This window comes from Aquarana catesbeiana, linkage group LG01, assembly GCF_042186555.1.
Source record: "Aquarana catesbeiana isolate 2022-GZ linkage group LG01, ASM4218655v1, whole genome shotgun sequence".
Taxonomy (NCBI): Eukaryota; Metazoa; Chordata; class Amphibia; order Anura; family Ranidae; genus Aquarana; species Aquarana catesbeiana.
The window spans coordinates 258,705,024-258,726,689 of NC_133324.1; positions in this window are offsets into that span (position 1 = coordinate 258,705,024).

The window sequence follows — 21,666 nt, forward strand, 5'->3', positions numbered from 1 at the left end:
GTCTAGCTTAAGCACTATACCAACCTACAAAGGTTTCAGTATTTACAATATGTAATAAAATAACTGGAGGCTGGAGGAATATTTAAACTAGGATTGAAGGGGGAGGGTAAATTAGATTATAATGGGTCAGACAGGGGTCAGTCCCTATTGGTAGGTGGAATGGGGAAAAATGGGGGGGGGGGGCTATGGCAGGTGATAAGAAGGTTCCCAAATTACTAACATTGGAAATGGTAGTATTGTATAAAATAAAAAATATGCAAAATATGTGTGCAAAATGTGACAAAGTAATAAAGTGTTTGTTCCCAATAGCCAGAAGTCTACCACCCAAAATAAGTGAGTTGGAAGCTCTGGTGCACAAAGATAACTATGATTTAATTGGTGTTGCTGAATCTTGGCTTCATTCTTCACATGACTGGAAAGACAGGGTAAAATGGAAAAGTGTTGGTGTCTGACTCTATGTGAGAAGTGAACTCAAAGCAAGCATGAAAGAGGACCTAGTTGATGGAGCACAGATCGAAAGGGCTGCAAGGGCTGGGACAGTGATAATAATGGGGAATTTCAACTACCTGGAAATTGACCGCAGTAATGGCACTGCAGGAACAGTTAAATGGCAAAAATGTATAAGCCTGTCACAAGACAATTTTATAGTACAGTTCATAGAGGCCCTAACTAGGGATGATGCTCTACTGGACCTGGTAAACTTAAACCATGCATAGCGTATTACTAGGGTTGTCCCGATACCGATACTAGTATCGGTATCAGGACCGATACCGAGCATTTGTGCGAGTACTTTTACTCGCACAAATGCTCCCAATGCCAGGTCCAATACCGGGGAGAGAAAGCGACCCGGCGCAGCCGGAAGTTAGCGGGCGGAACAGCGGAAGTGACGCTCCGTGTTGACGTCGGTGGTTGGACATCTCGACGCCCATCTTGGTACTCCTTGCACTCGGCCGCAGTAAGCCAGCAGCGGCCATCTTGTTACACTCAGCCCATATAGTTCAGGCTGGTTGTAACAAGATGGCCGCTGCTGCTTTTATGCGGCCGAGTGCAAGGAGTACCAAGATGGGCCGTCGCAGGCAGCCTTTCCTCATAGCATTTCAGTGCCTGCTCATCAGTGCTCATAAATGCCACCTATCAGTGCCCAATGTCCATAAGAGCCGCTCATCAGTGCCAGGCACCTGTCAGTGCCAGCTCCACCTATCAATGCCATATATCAGTGCCAGCAATCTATCAGTGCCAGCCACCTGTCAATGCCACCTGTCAGTGCCAGCGCCACCTATCAGTGCCAGCCACCTGTCAGTGCCAGCCACGTGCCAGTGCCACCTGTCAGTGCCAGCCACGTGCCAGTGCCACCTGTCAGTGCCAGCCACGTGCCAGTGCCACCTGTCAGTGCCAGCCACCTGTTAGTGCCAGCGCCACCTATCAATGCCATCTATCAGTGCCAGCCATCTATCAGTGCCAGCCATCTGTCAGTGCCAGCCATCTGTCAGTGCTCATCAGTGCCACCTAATCCTATCAGTGCTGCATGTCAGTGCCACCTAATATGTAGTACTTTAGCAAACAGAAAACATCGACTCCTGCACACAGGTGGATCACCATAAAGAGATGCGTCAACACAGGCTATGCAAGCTCTGATGAAGAAGGGTCTCTCCCTTCAAAACACGTTAGCTTATTGTGACATTTATGCATCTCTCCACGATCTTTGGAAGGCATCGCTTATCCTAAAGTCGCATGCTGGCTGTCGGTACACTTCGTGTTGTGCCTCTTCCACCCATTGCTTGTGAGTTGTTTCTTTTAATTATTTTAATACATTTAAAAAAAAAAGTTAATACACAAGGCTGGTGCGCCCCTGTTTTTCTTTTTTTTTCGGTTTCCACCTAATATGTATTATGCTTTGAAAACTGTCACATGACATAAAAAAGTATCGGTAATCGGTATCGGCGAGTACTTGAAGAAACGTATCGGTACTTGTACTCAGTCTTAAAAAAGTGGTATTGGGACAATATTACTAATGCTCATTTAAAAGAACATCTGGGTAGCAATGACCATAACATGATTTCATTTGATGTTAGCTGTAAACAACAAACATACTGGAAAGATAAAAACACTTAATTTAAGAGAGCAAATTTTCCAAGGCTAAGGGCTGCTCTCCAATACATAGACTGAGAGAGAATATTGGCATCGATGAACAAAGAACAGGAATGGGAATTCTTCAAAATGACAGTATGCAAACACACTCCAAAATATATTCTCATGGGCAACAAGTTTAAAAGGATAAAAATAAAACCTACGTGGCTCATGGCCAAAGTTAAAAAAGCGATACATTTTAAGAAAAGAACTTTTAAAAAATATAAAAATGAAAAACAACTGTTATCATTAAATTAATACAAGGAATATAACAGAAAATGTAAAAGGAAATCAGGGCCGCAAAAATTCAAAACGAAACACAAATTGCAAAATAGAGTAAAACAAACCCAGAAGAAATTCTTCAATTATATTAATAGTATTAAGTAATATTAATAGTAAAAGGTCAGGTTTGAGCATGCAGGTCCTTTACAAAATAATCTAGAGTGGGTGACTGGGGACAAAGAGAAGGCAAATTTATTAAATACCTTCTTCAGCTCTGTGTATGCAAAGGAGCATGCGGGAGCTCATTTCCATAATGGGGATGATATTGACATAGCCCAAAATGAACCACTATGGCTCAAAATGGATATGGTCCAAAAATTTTCAGACAGAATTGTAAGAAATTCTGTATATAACACTAAAGAACATTCATTTGATAAAGCATCTGCAATCTTCATCAGAAGCTCTGACCCACTTTTGTTTCTCATGAGTTGAAAGTCTTTGCATCTCACTCCATAAATCTGGCTCTTGTTTTAATGCTACTCGAGCAACATAGAGCAAACGTTTGGCTGGGATGCCTTTATTGCTTCTGGTAGATTTCCCGATTGAAGCATCTTGTGGCCTAGTTTAATCGTTTACAGCATTTAAATTGTCTGAGTTAATGTCTATTTCTGTGTCACTTTGTTGCTTATGTGACACTGATATGAAATTTCCCTCAGAAGAGTTTGTGTTAGTTCATAAAATGTTTAACCCACTGAAGTTTCATCGACAATTAAACTTCTACTAATGGTTACCCTGTTTGTGTCTTGGTGTTGAATTCTATATCCCTTTTGAGATTCACTGTAACCCACAAGTACACTTTCCTGTGCGCAAGCAGCCCATTTTGTACGTTTTTCTTTTGGTATGTGCACATAGGCTTTGCTTCCAACATTTTTTCAGATGTTTTAAATGTGGGGCTTTTTCCATTCCACAGTTAATATGGAGTTGATTCTCAGTTAATTTTCCTGGTAGTCGATTTTGGAGATAGCATGCTGTCATAATTACCTCTCCAAGTGTGTGGTTGGCATATCTGCATCAAACAGCATGGTTCTTCTACTCCCGCATAAAGTAAAGTTCATTCTTTCTGCAACCCCATTGTGTTCTGGGTTGTATGGTAGAGTAGTTTAAATTATTATGTCATGCTTTCTGAGAATCGCCTGTGTGTTATCACCTCTATACTCAGCTCCATTGTATAGTCAGCATTTTGCCAAATGTGTTGCTTACTTGAGCCAAATACTGTTCAAGTTTCTCTGGTACTTCACTTTTTTTGTGTACCAGATATAGTGTAGTATACCTGGAGTAATCATCAATATAAATGAGAAAATACTTCTTCTTTCCTGGAGTTATTTTTTTCCATTGGACCACAAAGATCTGAATTAAGTCCAGAGGTTTCTTAGCTCTGCTGTTACTCTGCTTTGGAAAGGCTTTTTTGTAATTTTTCCTTTTATAAAGCTGGTGCATTTCATTATTTGATCACATGGACTATTTCTTATTCCGCTGAATAGTCATTCTTAGTTAATTTCTTTATTATGTCAGAACCTCTGTGCCCAAGACATCTGTGTCCTATGTGAATGCAGTTTTGATGTTTTTCCTCCTTGGTAGTGTTAACCACTTGGTCGGTACAATGGCAGCAGTGGGCAAATGGGTGTCCCCTTTAATTTGCGGGCTAGTGGGCAGGCGCGTGCCACTGGTGTGGTGCCCCCGCGTACTGCGTGACCGTGCCCCCGGGTCCCGCGATCGTGGCACGGAGAGGCAGGATGGGGAGATGCCTGTGTAAACAAGGCATTTCCCTGTTCTGCCTAGCAACATGACAGAGATCTACTTCTCTCTCTCATTGGGAGCAGTGATTTCTATCATGTTGTAGTGAGCCCTAGGACACACTCAACCTCTTGATCACCCCCTAGTGTTTAACCCCTTCCCTGCCAGTGTCATTTACACAGTAATCAGCGCATTTTTATAGCACTGATCGCTATATAAATGACAATGGTCCCAAAATAGTGTCAAAAGTGTCCGATGTGTCCGCCGCAATGTCGCAGTCGCAATAAAAATCACAGATCACCACCATTACTAATTAAAAAAATAAATAATAAAAATGCCATAAATCTATCCCCTATTTTGTAGATGCTTTAACTTTTGCGCAAACCAATCAATATACGCTTTTTTTGGGATATTTATTATAGCAAAAAAGTAAAAAAAAATTGCCTTTTTTTCAAAATTGTCACTCTTTTTTTGTTTATAGTGCAAAGAATTAAAACCACAGAGCTGATCAAATACCCCCAAAAGAAAGCTCTATTAGTGGGATAAAAGGATGTCAATTTTGTTTTGATCTAACATCGCACGACCGCGCAATTGTCAGTTAAAGTGACGCAGTGCCAAATCGCAAAAATGTGCTCTGGCCAGGAAGGGGATTAATCCTTTCGGGGCTGAAGTGGTTAATCACCTCATTGCAGTTCAGCTGATGCAGTTCATCTGTAATTTTAGCCTTTGCAAGTAAGATCCCCTTTTTTGATGGCACAACTGTCATCATATATATATATATATATATATATATATATATATATATATATATATATATATATATATATATATATATATATATATATATATATATATATATATAATATACACACACAGTTGTGCTCATAATTTTACATACCCTGGCAGAATTTATGAATTTTTGGCCATTTTTCAGAGAATATGAATGATAACACAAAAACTTTTCTTTCACTCATGGTTAGTGTTTGTCTGAAGACATTTATTATCAATCAACCGTGTTTACTCTTTTAAAATCATAATGGCAACAGAAACTACCCAAATGACCCTGATCAAAAGCTTACATACCCCAGTTCTTAATACCGTGTATTGCTCCCTTTAACATAAATGACAGCTTGAAGTCTTTTGTAGTATTTGTGGATGAGGCTCTTTATCTTCTCAGATGGTAAAGCTGCCCATTTCTCTTGGCAAAAAGCCTCCAGTTCCTGTAAATTCTTGGGCTATCTTGCATGAACTGCACGTTTTGAGATCTCCCCAAAGTGGCTCAATGAGACTAAGTGAGCTCAGGAGACTAATATGGCCACTCCAGAACCTTCACTTTATTCCGCTGTAGCCAATGACAGGTCAACTCGGCCTTGTGTTTTGGATCATTGTCATGTTGGAATGTCCAAGTACGTCCCATGGGCAACTTCCTGGCTGATGAATGTATTATTATTTTTTGATAACATACTGCCATCAATTTTGACCAAATTTCCTGTGCTTTTGTAGCTCACACATCCCCAAAACATCAGCGATCCACCTCTGTGTTTTCCATAGTAGGAATGATGTACCTTTCATCATAGGCCTCCCAAATGTAACATTTATGGTTGTGACCAAAAAAAAATTTTGGACTCATCACTCCAAATGACTTTGTGCCAGAAGGTTTGAGGCATGTCTCTGTGCTGTTTGGCATATTGTAAGCAGGATACTTTTTGAAATTTGTGTAGTAATGGCTTTCTTCTGGCGACTCGACAATGCAGCCCATCTTTCTTTAAGTGCCTCCTTATTGTGCATCTTGAAACAGCCACACCACATGTTTTCAGAGAGTCCTGTATTTCACCTGAAGTTATTTGTGGGTTTTTCTTTGCATCTCAAACAATTCTCCTGGCAGTTGTGGCTGAAAATTTAGTTGGTCTACCTGACCATGGTTTGATTTCAACAGAACCCCTCATTTTCCAATTCTTGATTAGAGTTTGAACACTGCTGATTGCCATTTTCAATTCCATGGATATCTTTTTATATCCCTTTCCTATTTTATACAGTTCAACTACCTTTTCCCGCAGATCCTTTGACAATTCTTTTGCTTTCCCCATGACTCAGAATCCACAAACCTCAATGCAGCACTGGATGAAAGATGCAAGGGTCTGTCAGGAGTCCAGAAAGTCCTCGACCTTTTATACACACACACTAATAACAAGAAAACAGATCACAGGTGAGGATGGTTACCTTTAATAGCCATTCAAACCCCTTTGTGTCAACTTATGTGCATGTTATCAGGCCAAAATCACCAGAGTATGTAAACTTTTGATCAGGGTCATTTGGGTAGTTTCTGTTGCCATTATGATTTAAAAAGAGTAAACACAGTTGATGGATAATAAATGGCTTCAGCAAAACACTAACCGTGAGTGAAAGAAAAGTTTTAAAAGTTTTTGTGTTATTCATATTCTCTGAAAAATGGCCAAGAAATCATAAACTCTGGCAGGGTATGTAAACTTATGAGCACACCTGTGTGTGTATATATATATATATATATATATATATATATATATATATATATATATATATATATATATATATATATATATATAAACATATATATATTATATAAACACATATATATTCCCATGCTAATGGGTGTAGTGCATAAACAAACTATGTGAAAATATAATAAATGTTGATGTGAGGTTGCTGCTACTGACAATTGTGCAGTCGTGCGATGATATACCCAAAAAAAATTGATGTCCTTTTTTTTTCCCACAAATAGAGCTTTCTTTTGGTGATATTTGATCACCTTTGTGATTTTGATTTTTTGCGCTATAAGCAAAAAAAGACAGACAATTTTGAAAAAAATTTACTTTCTGCTATAAAACACATCCAATAAAAAAATTAAAAAAATCTAATTTCTTCATCATTTTAGGCCAATTTGTATTCTGCTATATATTTTTGGTAAAAAAAATCCCAATAAGCATATATTGATTGGTTTGCGCAAAAGTTACAGTGTCTACAAACTATGGGATAGATTTAGGGACTTTTTATTTTTTTATTGTTTTTACTAGTAATTGTAGCGATCAGCAACTTTTTGCGGGACTGAGACATTGCGGCGGACAAATCTGACACTAAATGACACTTTTTGGGTACCAGTGACAGCAATACAGTGATCAGTGCTAAAAAAATGCACTGTCACTGTACACACTGGCAGGGAGGAGGTTAACATCAGGGGCAATCAAAGGGTTGACTGTGTTCCCTAGGTGTGTTTACTTACTGTGTGGGGGATAGACTGACTCGAAGAAGAGACACATCTGTGTTCCTGATTAGCAGGAATCATAACAAACCCATAACAACATAACATAACAAGTCATGTGCGCTTTGCAAATCATCTTCGATGCTGGGATTAGTAATCCTCCAATGAGGCTCCTTTTTGCAGATAAAGATTTTCCTCATGTGTAGTAAAATGGCAGAAAAAAAAGGGAGAGTATATAGCGTAATTCTGTTTAGTAAAATTGTAGTATAAAACACAGCATTCCACTCTGTACATGATAAAACATGTTTATGCTTGTTTTATCTTGTACAAAGTGAGTGGAATATTGTGTTTTATACTACCATGTAGCTCCTAAATAAACACAACACGACATGCCTGTAAATATGAGATGCAACTTTTGGATTTAAAAACATATTATGTGAAGCAAAATCAGTTTCTTCCTACACACTTTTCGCCTTTTGTAGTTTAGTTTTTTTGCATTCTGGCTTTCCAAAGTCTTTTAAATTACCTTGTTTCTTGCACGCAAAATATTCACATGTTTCTTGTTGCATGTTACTGTATTTATTCCTATTTTTTGTCTTTATAGCAGACTTTGAGATAGAAGCACCGCCACTATTAATGCTTTTTGTTTTACACTTATAAGCTTGCCCTTAACAGATTCCAGTGTCAGTTCATCATCTGGACATGAATCAAGTGCTGTGACAAGCATTTCATAACTTTCTGGTAAACCGTTGAGTAAAAGTGCTGCAATATGCAAAACTTTTATTTCTATTTCTATACCTCTTAGGTGTTCAACCATTTCTAAGGTGTGCCTTATGTACTCTACCCACTTTCTCTATCCACTCGTCTGAAGGATGTTCTGGCCTGACTTTATTTAGACATTTCTATGTACCTTCTCTTATTAGCAGCATTTTCATCTTGAATTTCCAAGACTGGTAGCTCTGGTTTGTCAAATGAAAGCTTTGTTGCAGCTGTGTTACTGGTCATTTTCTTTTATTCTTTTGCAGGCTTCATTCTGAAGATGTATCTTGCAGGTATCTGCTGTAGCTGGCTATGACTGGACTATGACTAAGTTCTAAGCTCTTCTCTGGGCGTCTGGGCTATGCCTGGGCCCATAACCTGTTGAAAATCCTGTATATAGCCCTACAGAACAGACAGAGAGTGCACCGTCCACACGGGCTTTGCTGCTTAACTGCAGAAAGTAACAGGAAACTTTAATCACAAAAAAGACATAGAGCATACTATGGACGCAGCTACAAACTTGTAAACACTGCCATCTACTGGCTGAAAAATATATCTGTAGCTGTTGCACAAAAAATACATGAATAATTTATTCCAACAAAAATATAAGTGCATAAAGTCTCTGGACCAGATGGCATACATCCATGGATCCTTAAAGAATTGAGATTTGTCATTTCAAATCCATTCTTTCTAATTTTTAGGGACTCTTTAACCATTTCACGCCAAATCACGTACCTGTACGTCATTTGGTTGAAATGGTTATGCCAGGATGCAGCTGCAGGCTTCACCCTGGTACTGTTTTTTAGAGCTAGGGATCAGCTCTCTCATGCTAATGAGCCACTCGGCTGTTATCATAAGAAGCAGGAGGGGACATCCCCCCTCCTGCTGCCTTCCGCCGCTCTGCCTAGTTCCCCTGTCCCACCGGGAAACCAGGGCAACCATCCGTCACATTCGCTGGCTGTGTGGAGTCCCGAATGAAGCTTGAATCGGCTTCGATTGGGTCTCCAATGTAAAAACCCAGGAGTGATGTCACAACGTTACTTCCAGGTTTACTTGGCTGCCAATAGCGCTGATTTTTAAAAAAAATTCTGCATTCCAAAACGCTGATTTGGCGTTTTGAATTATTTGAAGTGCAAAGGAGGGATTTGGGGTCTTTTAGACCCCCGATCAGTCCATAAAGAGTACCTGTCACTGCCTATTACTGTCACAAGGGATGTTTACATTCCTTGTGACAACAATAAAGAGATCAGATTTTTTTTTTAAAGGGACAGTGTTAAATAAAAAAAAAACAAAATAAGAAAAAAAATTCAATTTCAAAGCACCCTCGTCCTCGCGTGCTCGCGTACCAAAGCAAATGCATACGTAAGTCGCATCCGCAAATGTAAACAGTGTTCAAATCTTTCTTGGAAAAAAAAAAAGTGTTCAAATCACACATGTGAGGTATCGACGTGACCGTTAGAACAAGAGCAATAATTTTAAAAAAGTCCTCATCTGTAACTTTTTAAACGTCACCTATGAAGATTTTTAAGTACCGTAGTTTGTCGAAATTCCACGATCGTGTGCAATTTTAAAGCGTAGGAAAAACAGGGGGTTGAATCTCGCTAGAAAAGATTGGTGATCATATACATCATCACTAAACCAAATATTTAGAACTAAGTGAAAAGTTCCCCTTTAGGGTATACATAACACATATCAATTTAGTAATCAATCCAAAAATGAAACGTACAAAGGTGATAATTAAGGGCCCATGTATAAAAATAACATCACATCATCCAGCCCCTGGATGATGTGACTCTATCACGAAACGCCGCGTAGGGCAGTGCGACGTGTTCTCGTCACCTCTCATTGCTGCTGTTATTTCCTGTAGGTCGGGCTGTCTGTGAGCTTCCGGCCGGCGCTCCAGACTACACTACATGCCTACTATTGTCTACTAACATATGAGTTTAACCTTTTACTTATCCAATAAAGTCAATGATTTTACACTATATGGAGCCCTTTTTTTCCTTCTATGATTCCATCTGCAATGCTGTAGGCTGATGTCTGAGTACCTGTCAGTGTGATCATCTTTAGACTGACCCTGCAGTCTTTGATGTCCCATCTTGATATAAGGTCTCTGATCCATTGGTCGTGGTCCGAAGCAGTATTAACAAACAGCCTTCTCTGATCCTCTGTAACGGGGGATCATGAGTTTCTGGTAAGCGAGCAGTCTGATTTCACGGTGGTGGAACAAGCACGCTTCTTTTTTTCTCACAGCAAGAACCTATGTTTTTTGGAACTTTTTTAAGATACTTTTATATCACTTGGGTGATTTATTTTTACACATGGACTTTTAATTATCACCTTTGTACGTTTAATTTTTGGACTGATTACTAATTTGATATGTGTTATGTATACCCTAAAGGGGAACTTTTCACTTAGTTCTAAATATTTGGTTTAGTGATGATGTATATGATCACCAATCTTTTCTAGCGCTGTTTTTCTTATTTAATTTCACTGTGTCTGTGTCGCATAGATGAATCGCAGCTATAATTGTTATTGTTTATGTATTTCACTGTAGCGCAGTTATCCCCCCATTATTTTTAATTTTAAAGTGTAACATGTTAGGTATCTGTTTACTCAGCGTAACATCATCTTTCACAATATGCAAAAAATTGGGCTAACTTTGCTGTTTTCTTACTTTTTAATGCAAAAAAGTGTATTTTTTCCCAATAAATTGCGTTTGAAAGACCACTGTGCAAATACTAATGTTTGGGGGTTCTAAGTAAATTTTTAGCAAAAAATACAAAAAAGCAAAATAGCAAAAAAATATTTTAACTTGTAAGCAACAAGTGTCAAAAAATAGGCTTGGTCCAGAAGTGGTTAATGACTGGCATGGTGCCACTGGATTGGCGTAAGGGCCTGACGTTTGCAGAACTGATGTTCCCCTGGTGTTCCCTCTAAACAGCCTCCATTTATTATCTTTTTACTCATATGTAAATGTATATATTATACTCATACAAAAATGTCTTGGAAATTCTGATAATATTGTATTATCCATTACAGTTTCCTTATTTTATGCTCCTGAAGAAGCGCATAAAGGCGCGTAACATGTCAAGCTTATGAGCTTATACAGAATTTGACTACCACCATCACATAGCGTTTGACTCAACGATATGTACTGTAACTATATAGATCAATAAGTTGTATCTGTCTCTTGTTGATCCTGTAGTTCCGTTGCCTTTCTATACTAACCTACTTATTGTGTATGGAGTGCATATTCTGTAAACTATGTATGTCATACCCAGTTTTTATTTATTTTCTGTCTTCCCCCGTTTTTAATACAACATTTTTTAAATAAAAATAATATTTTTAATGATATAAGTATTCTTATTGTGCCTATAAAGTCTTGGTGCCTGCCCACACTCTCATGTTTTCCCAAACTACTTTATATTAGACGTGGCACACATAACCTATTTCGTATCCGCAGGACCACTGTGCGATGATACGTTTATAATTCATTCATGTTAGGTATCTGTTTACTCAGCGTAACATCATCTTTCACAATATGCAAAAAATTGGGCTAACTTTGCTGTTTTCTTACTTTTTAATGCAAAAAAGTATATTTTTTCCCAATAAATTGCGTTTGAAAGACCACTGTGCAAATACTAATGTTTGGGGGTTCTAAGTAAATTTTTAGCAAAAAATACAAAAAAAGCAAAATAGCAAAAAAATATTTTAACTTGTAAGCAACAAGTGTCAAAAAATAGGCTTGGTCCAGAAGTGGTTAATGACTGGCATGGTGCCACTGGATTGGCGTAAGGGCAACGCGATGTCAATGTTTAAAAAGGGGTCAAAGTCTTTATCAAGTAACTATAGACCTGTTAGTTTAACTTCTATTGTTAGGAAAATACTGGAGAGTTTGATGCTAGAAAAAAAATTTTAAGCAAAAGTCAGCATGGATTCATGATAGACAGAAGTTGGCAGACAAATATGATTTTTTTTTTTTGAGGAGGTGAGCAAAACCTTGGACAGAGGGGTGGTATGCTTGGATGTTGTGTTTGACACAGTTCTAAAAAGACAAAATTTAGGTGCCACTCAAGTAGAAAGGTAAAATCCAATTAGACCGCTATGAGTGCAGGCAGGGACAGGGAGCTCATCCTAGATCCGTGCTGCAGCAATGTCAAAGGAAAAGATTCATTAGCTGCACATCATAAAGCAGACCCATGCGCATGAAGTGAGATGAATGGCAGCCAGGCCACACCCCCAATGTGTCTGCTCCGCCCCTTGGAGCTTATTTATGGGGACACAGTTCCCCACACACGGTTAATGTGTAAGGTGAAGTCTACAGGATTGTAAAAATCAGTTTGTTAATGGATAGAAAACTGGCTAAAAGACCATATTCAGAGAGTAGTGGTTATTGATTCATACTCTGAATTGTTTAAGCTGATTAGTGGTGTACCCCAAGTTCAGTCTTACTTTTTAATATATTTGTAAAGATATAGGGTCTGGGAGTATAACTTCAGTCTTTACAGATGACACCAAGCTATGCAGTGAAATAACGTCCTTACAGGATGTCTCCAACTTACAAAGCGACCTCAATGCACTATGTAATTGGACAACTGTGTGGCAAATGAGGTTTAATGTTGAAAAATGTAAAGTTATGCACTTGGTGGCTAAGAATATGCATGCATCATACATACTAGGGGGGGGTACAACTGAGGGAATTAATGGTGGAGAAGGATCTGGATTTCCTGGTAGATCATAAGCTTAATAGTAGCATGCAATGCCAAGCTGCGGTTTCCAAGGTGAGCAAAATCCTTTCTTGTATTAAGAGAGGTATGGACTCCAGAAAGAAAGACATCATTTTTCCCCTGTACAAATCATTAGTAAGACCTAATCTAGAATACACAGTTCACTTTTGGGCACCAGTTCTCAAAAAGGTTATCAGGGAACTGAAGAAAGTGCAGAGAAGAGCAACCAAACCGATAAGAGGCATTGAGGAGCTCAGCTATGAGGATAGATTAGAGGAACTAAATATATTCTCTCTTGAGAAGAGGAGATTAAGGGGGGATATGAGCAACATGTACAAATACATAAATAGTCAATATAGTGAACTTGGTGTTGGGTTATTCACTTTATGGTCATCACGGAAGACAAGGGGACACTCTTTACATCTATAGGAAAAGAGATTTAATCTCCAAATAAGGAAAGGCTTCTTCACAATAAGAGCTGCGAAAATGTAGAATAGACTCCCTCAAGAGTTGGTTCTAACCAGCTCACTAGATTGCTTTAAAAAGGCATGGATTCTTTCCTAAATGTACATAATATAACTGGATACTAATATTTATAGGTACAGTTGATCCAGGGAATATCTGATTGCCTTTTGGGGGATCAGGAAGGATTTTTTCCCCCACTGGAACAAGATGGTTCATGCTTTGCTGTTTTTTTTTTTGCCTTCCTCTGGATCAACTATGGGCATATGATTGCCCGGAGGCTTCCTGGTTTCTAATACCCTGAAGAGGTTCTTCTGCCTGCCTGTTTGACCATTCTAGCGATAGGTGATCCCTACCATCTGCTAAGCGTCCCTGATCACGGGGTGTGGGGTGCCACAGAAGGCTCTGAATGACTGCTTGATGGTGGAATATCTATCCAATTGACCTTTGGACTCTCATATATCAGCTACAAGGATTCACTTTCTGCACAAACTTTGAACTCATTATTTTTACACTTGCAAATATAGGATATTATTTATGCACTGAGTGTATTATATCACATCAAGAATTTAATTTAGAATCATCTTGTGAGATTAGCGTGATTTTTTTTTTAATTTATTGTTTGTAATTTAATGTCAATAAAAATTACCCTTCCTTTTCAATCTGCAGTGCTGTAATTTTCTGTACAATTAAATGCAATATGGTAACCTGGAGGTGGTCTGTACACAAAAGAACACCCCCAGACATATATTTTCCTGCTTGTGTGTTGGGTTGAGCTCACTGATTTTCCAAGAAGTTTACACTAAGATACAAGTCAGATTTTGGGCATCCCCTGCAATAAAAATGTAATTTTTGGCGATCAGTTCTAAAGGTATGCAGGCACTGAAACTTTCCTAATTAGAATACTGCAAGTGCATCAGCTGATCAGTAATGAAAAAGTTACTCCCATAGAAAATCAGTATCCAAAAGACAGAAGAACAAACAGCTATTCAGATTAGAAACAGAGTTTGTCAAAATCCTTGCAACGTACATTGGTCACAGAGGTGACTTTTTTTCTGAATAAAAGTGGAGTTACTTTTTAATCTGAGATTGAGGCTTAGTATAGCAGTGTTTCTCACTAAAATATTGATCACACAAAAGTGGACTTTGCCACATTGACCAGCAGTGAGGTAATAGATAATGGCAATTTCAATTTGAAACTATTAGTGTGGTGAACCTCAAACAGTTTTCAAAAGATGGGCAAAATGGTTTCAGGTGTCTTGTTTGGTACTGTAATAAATTGATAAGAATTTGAAATATGCTACTAGCTTGGAAATGTTGGTGTAATACTCTGTATGTGACTTTTTTGACCTTGTGGATGGGATGAAATAAATGGTGCAAGGTGGAATGTTTTAAATGTGTAATGTTGGGTTTATTGAGATCTTCTTTTTGTGGTATATGTGCTGATGGGAAAAAAGTACATTTCAATATATAAAATATGGTCTTTCTGATTTCTAACATGATGTCACCATAGAGTTACAATTCTCAGCATTCAGTAAAGAAGGCACTCGTTAAAGACAAGAATTAAAAAAATATAGACAGAAAAAATATCCTAACTGAGCTTGGAAAAACAGGTGAAAACTTGAATGAAGGATCCATGCCCTTATGAAAGTGTCACTTAAAAAAATGTGGAAAAATAAAATTCTTTGCAAATGAAGACTCCGAATATTTACCTTTCTGGGATATAGCGAGTCCAAACTTTACTGCCTGCAAAAGCTTTACCACGAAAGAACCGCTAGAGTTACCAAGTATTTAACCCTTAGGGAGCTTCACACTGCCCTGGTAAGGTCCCACTGTGCTTTGTGCAAAGCAAAGCTAAACTTTGGGTTTCATGCAGGTTAGCTGTGGTTTCCTATAGACTTCAATGTGGTCCCTAGGTTTTGGTGAGGTTTCAGAAAGCTTATCAAATATGCAGCATGCAGGAGATTTAGTGCGCTTATGAAACCATACTAAAACTGCAGGACCTCATAGAAGTCTATGGAAAAGAGCAGCTAACCCACACGAAAACCACGGTCTAACTGCATTTTTGCAGAAGAGCAGCAGGGCTATGTAAGACCACCCATAAATTGCAGGGGGGCCATTTATGGGCATTTTTCAAACCATGGAGTTTGTTTAAAACAAAACTCCAGGCAAGCTTTTTTTTTTTTTTTTTTTTTTTTTTTTTTTTTAAATATGCAGTGTAAAAAGGTTTACCATCATTAGATATATGCCACTTTTAGGATCGATGCCCTTTCTAAAATATAGAAATACACAGAAGCCTTACTGTAATTTTTCTGCCCCTTGTCTCTCCTTGTCCATTTATAGAACATCCTTTATATTTTGTTAGTAATTGACAGAATACTTGGGGCAGAGCTTAGCGGAATATCCCTGCTAAGCTCTGCTTATAAAATCATATCCAATGTTATAGCTGCATGCCTAAATCATAGGTGAAAATGAAGCTACAAGAATATCAAACAACATTTAGATCTGGAAGGTCAGTGACAGATATTTTTTTTGAGGCAAATACTTCAAAAAAGTCTATGAGGAATAGAATTGCAATTTTCTGATGATTTTAGCGCAGTATTTGACAGTATCATGAAAACTGTTTTATATACTGTGTGTGTATGTATGTATATATATATATATATATATATATATATATATATATATATATATATATATATATATATATATATATATGGTATATATAGACACAGAAATAAAACCCTGACCTGACAAAGGTCCTGTTCCTTTGCTATTGGGCCTATGCCCCTGTTTGGCAGATTTCTGTCTTTCTGCTCTGCCCATCCAGGAATCACTGAAGCACTGGCCTGTGGAGGGGATGGAAGTGGTTGGCTCAGTGTCATTAACCTTGGTGGAGGCCAAAGTGGTGAGAGGGCTCCCCTTACAGCTCTGGTCTGAACACAACTGAAGGAGTGTGAGGCTCAGGGTAGCATGGGTGTCGGGAACTTAGTCAGAAGGTGATGATCAGCAGAGATGGTGGCAGGTAGGAGAACCTCATGATCAGCAGTGGTAAGCAGTCTATGCACTCATGGCATAGGAACACCAGATAGAACCCAGAAGGCAGGTCTGGTAGACGGAACAGCCAGGTTCTGAAGGAGCAGACAGAGAGAGATGCAGTCTGGAAGCTGGAGCCAAGGTCATACATGGTTGGACAGCTGGAAGAGGAAACATGGTCAAGAGCTGGGCCAGGGTCATACACGAGTAATCAGTAGGCATCAGAAACAAAATCTGCAGGCAAGCCGATTCAAATACAAGGCGATCAAGCAAGAGCGAGGTCAAGGAGCATGCTGGGGTCACGATCAGGAGAAGGTCAGAGGAACAGCCAGGAACAAGCCGAGTCAGTAACGGGTAGTCAGGCAGCAGAGTAACTAGGAAGCATGGGAATAAGGATCACAGGTAGCTTAATAATGCCCACCACAAACACATACCTGCCAAATGGCATCAAATAGTAGCTCTTCCCTTTGCATACATACAACCCCTCCCTCCACTGCCCTCATCTTCTCCCCCCTCCTTAAAAGCTCCACCATCTGTCATATTTCTTACCTTTGTTGCAATATTAATCTGAAGCACCTATCCAGATCTAGTACCTCCCAGCATACTATACTATACTACAGTCACTTGCAAGGGAGATCATGCAGTAGGAGCATCAACAACTGGTCACCAGGGAAAAAATGGAGACCACAGAGGGTGCAGCCTACCACGCACCCTCTCCTGCCCATGACTGCACCTAACCCTGGGCACCTGTTCTGTATCTCCCTTGTCCCTGTCACTCAGTGTGATCTGTGCAGGGGATCTGACCTGTGGGAGCTACTGGGAGATAAGCTATCACTTGTAAACACAGAAGCTTCAGTGTTACCAAGTGATAGTGGTGAGCAGGGAGCAGAAGACCTGAGCCAGAGGTGGTGGAACTGAGTTCCCCCTAGTTCCTGCTGAAAAAAAGCCCTGGGTATAATGCATATTAGTACGAGTCTGTTTCCTGTTTTTCCCCAAGTAACACAGACATGACCACCAGCTCCACAACTTGAACGCCTGCCATCATGAGCACAGGCACCTTTTATTTATCGGTAACAAAACAATTCACAAACAGGAATTCATGGCCCCAACAGCCATTCGCTTCCTCCATGCAAAATGACATCACAGGAAATGACAACACAGGAAATGACAACAGTAACGGGGAGGGCATCCACAGGAGTGGGGGGGGAGCGCACATGTCCCACCCACTTGAGGCATGTACACTGTCCCCCACTCAGCCACATGCATGCACATCCACCATCTTGGTCAGCATGGAGCCCATTCAATACTGCTCAGAGTAACCAGTATCTGGTAAGATCATTCTACTTGTTGTTACAGGCTTGAGAAGATCTGCGGGGACATTGTTACTGCTGTTGTTAATATATGGTACGAGTATACCAATAAGGCAGATATAAATGTCCTCTTATAAAAGCAGATATGTATCCAAAAGGGATAGCGTAGCCACAACAGAGATATAATATGTTTATCTCGTTATGCGGACTTCGCTTCTCTAATGTGCCAAGACATTTGAAGGCAAGAAGCCCAGCGCATTGCGCTTGATACTTACAAACCGGCAAACGCCCACACACACAGAGAACACGACTCCAAGCCCATGATAGGTTTTCATACTGACGGTTTTACCACTGGTCCTGACCTAACCCAAGTGTGCTCTGCTAGAGCGCTCCTTGGTAAATCAGACACAGGGAGACAGATGACAATCTATAAAGCACACATTCTAGAATAAAATGTCCACATGAGTCCATATAATAAAATTTCTTACAACACCGATTAACTATGTAACTATGTAAAAATGATAGAATTTTCTATCACTTTGTCAGGAATCTCATACAGCACATTCTAATTCCTATGCAGCAGGTGCTCATTTTCGTGTGCATGTGAAGAATTGTGAGCATAGAAGCTTTACAAGACACGCAGGGGCAAGAATGTGCATGCCCATATGCATACAGGGTCTCAGCGCAATCATGCCTGAATAGGTGTGCTCACAGATTCTAGCGACCAGCAGCCTAGTTAAACCTAAGGTCAACCTAGCCTCATTGCTGGATTGTCTTTAGCGCTGGTTCCTGCATTCTGAGTTGCTGAAAGTCTGCTTACCTTGTTACTAGCCCAGGTATGCCTGACACCTCTCTTTGGATCACCCCTGCCAGTTATGTCTGCTGTTCATCTGTGTTATCGACCTCTGTTTGGACTTCTGACCACAATTCTGCCTCCTGACTTGGTACCTCATGGCCAGGACATTGCCAACTCCTGCTTGTTCCTGGCCTTGGACTTGATTGTGATTCTGCACCTGTCTATCTGGCTGCTGTCATACATAGCATGTGACCTGACCACATACTGCCACTTGGAGGGCTCCTGCATTTGCCAGCTCAAGTTCACCAGTCCAGCTTCCTGGCAACTGCGCCTGCCTGCTGCCTTCACAGTCCCTGTGTCCACTACGAGTGGTGCTTGGACCCAAATTGGGCAAGAGGCAATCCTTGTTATCTCAGGCTCCATGGTCTGGTACTTGACACGCTTTCAGTTTCAGTGACAGTGGTTTTCAGGACAAATGAAAAGTGTGAATATCTCCAGTGGGGATACACATGTAGCCCTCTTTTGGGGGGAGGGGACATGAGAAACAGAACATTGTGCTAAACCAGAAATGACACAGCCGAGATGTAGATTGTGGATATAGCAGAGGCTTTGGGTGTTGAGATGGTGAAATTGAGGCAGAAGCTATGGAGCAGTTGAGGTGCAATAGAAGCTGTTGGTACAGAGGAGGTGCTGTAAAGACTGTGGACAAGACTGAGGTGTAATGGAGGCTGCAGGGGATAAAAAGATTGGGGATGTGGGTGCTGTTGAGACTTTGGTTGCAGGTACAGTGGTGGCTGAGAAGTAGGTGGGACAGAGGCCAGACTGGGGTGCAGCAGTGATTTTAGATGTTTGTGTAGTGGTGGCTGGACTGCAGATCCAGCAGAAACTTTGGCTGTAGGCGTAGCAGGGGCCAGACTGCGAGTGCAGCGAAGACCAGGCTGAGGGGCAGCATTGCATTAGATTTCAGATGCAGCAGTAGCTGGACTGCTGGTACAGTGGAGACCAGGTTGGGGTGCAGTGAAGATTTATCCCACAGGCACAGCAGTGACTTGGCTGGAAGTGCAGTGGAGACTTGACTGGGGTATAGCATTACATTTTGCTGAGAGTGCAGTAGTGACCAGGTAAAATACAGTGGAGGCTTTATTTGGGGTATGTTGCTAAGAAAAACAAGTTTGGTAGTTCAGGAAAAAAAATTCTTTAGTAGCTCAAAATGAGTGTGGACTGCATTCTTGAGTTGGGACAGAATGCCCTGTTGACTCTAAGAGGACACAGTCACATCACACAGCCATGCTACTCCTGGTAAAACCTGAAATGCTTGCAGCCGCAGGAGATAGAGGTGTTACCAGCACTGGCATTCAGAAGGTAAGTAACCATGACAAACAGACATTTTAGAATATATATATATATATATATATATATATATATATATATATATATATATATATATATATATATATATATATATATATATATATACTTTAAGGTTAATAGTTCATTGTCCCATAGCCATGGAAACAGAAAATTCATTTGAACTGCCATATTAAACAAAAGTGGTCTCTCTGATACCCCTCCTTGATATGTCCTTTTTTGTATTTAGTTAAGGCACAAATATATTTTTGATGTGACAGAAATAATAATTTAGTGTTAAAATTGGTCTTAAAGTCATGCATTAAATTTCCATTTGTCATACTGTAGTTCACAGTAGACACACAGTGTAAAACATAATTTAGGTACGTTTTGCTTGTTAAATACATAAAAGGGTGGTTGATTGGGTTTTATTGAGTGTGGGATTTGGAACTAGACTTCTTATTGCAAAAGCCTGTTAATTAATTCTTCAAGGAAAGCCACAAAAGAAGCCACATGTAAAGCTTATGAAACTATTAAGAATCAACCATAAGCTGGTCCAGATGTTGCTTTTTGAGGGATATATCATTAGGCAAAATGAATTTGGAACATATTAGCACAAAAAGAATAATCAGCAGAAACCTTTTCTGCCATCTGGAGAAGTTTTTCCCCTTCATGTATTGCTTCAGGGAGTCATTTAGAATGAGAGCGCTTTCCTCCTTAAGATGTACAGCAGGAACTGCTCTCCTGCTTACAGAAGCCCTTGTGGGACTGCGTAAAGGAAATGTTTAGCGATTTTCTATGTATTTTCTTTTGTTGTTTTTTATGGTAAGGAATACAAAATACAATTTGAAATAGTGTTTTTCTTTTTTGTATAGTGAGGTAAATATAAAATATTGCCTAATAATAGTGCGTATGTTTAAGCAGCTTATGAAATTTCAATTGTATGGGCAGCCAAAATATAGTTTTGGATAGATTGGAGAAGGGTTAGACCCTCTGATGGGTTTTTATTGCTGTATGGGGCCCTATTAGAGAGACTCCCCCTTACGTAAAGTGTTACTAAAAGCAGGACCCTGCATTCGCTACATCTACACAGTACACACTACACAGAACATGGAAATGCAATTATTTTAGTAAATATAAACTGATAAATACCTTTTCTCATCAGCAGTATAAAGCAGTCTTGTGACTTCTATCAGTGTCTGGTTAAAGCTTGTAGGAGAAGTTTACATTCTACTCTGACTGTCCTGTGAGGCTGCATGACCCCTGACCCTCTGCCTGGACAGCACCGATTGGCCCTGTGCCGAGTACATGCACCCTCCCAAAGAAAAAAAAATGCAATATACACCAAACTGAGCTTGTGCAGAGTGCCCCCAAGGCTCTGTACTATCAGAAGATGGATTGGGGACAGTGGAAGAAGGGGAGCATAAGAGAAGACTTGATCAAACAGCCTTTTTACACAATGCGAAGGCTTAACCCCTTAGGTTCCACAGTGAGTATAACAAGGATGCTTTACTGCATATAGAGACTGATTTTACTGTTGTGGGTTTAGTAACACTTTAATGTCCTAGTGATAATAGTTTTACCAGGCAGGAAACAAGGAAAAATCTGCAAGAGAGACACGGACAACAATAAAAAGCTGATAGAGGTTTTAGCCTTACACTACTCTACTGAAAAAGTGTTATTGATGTCTGTGTTGGTGTTAGAGATTAAAGTAGTTCTATGGTTACAGCACATACTTTCACTTTATGACATCAGTATTGTAATGTCAATACAAACAGTAGTTATTTCTGACAATCCACTACAAGCTTACTTGAAAAATGTTCTTTCTTGTTGTAAGTTCTGTCTGTC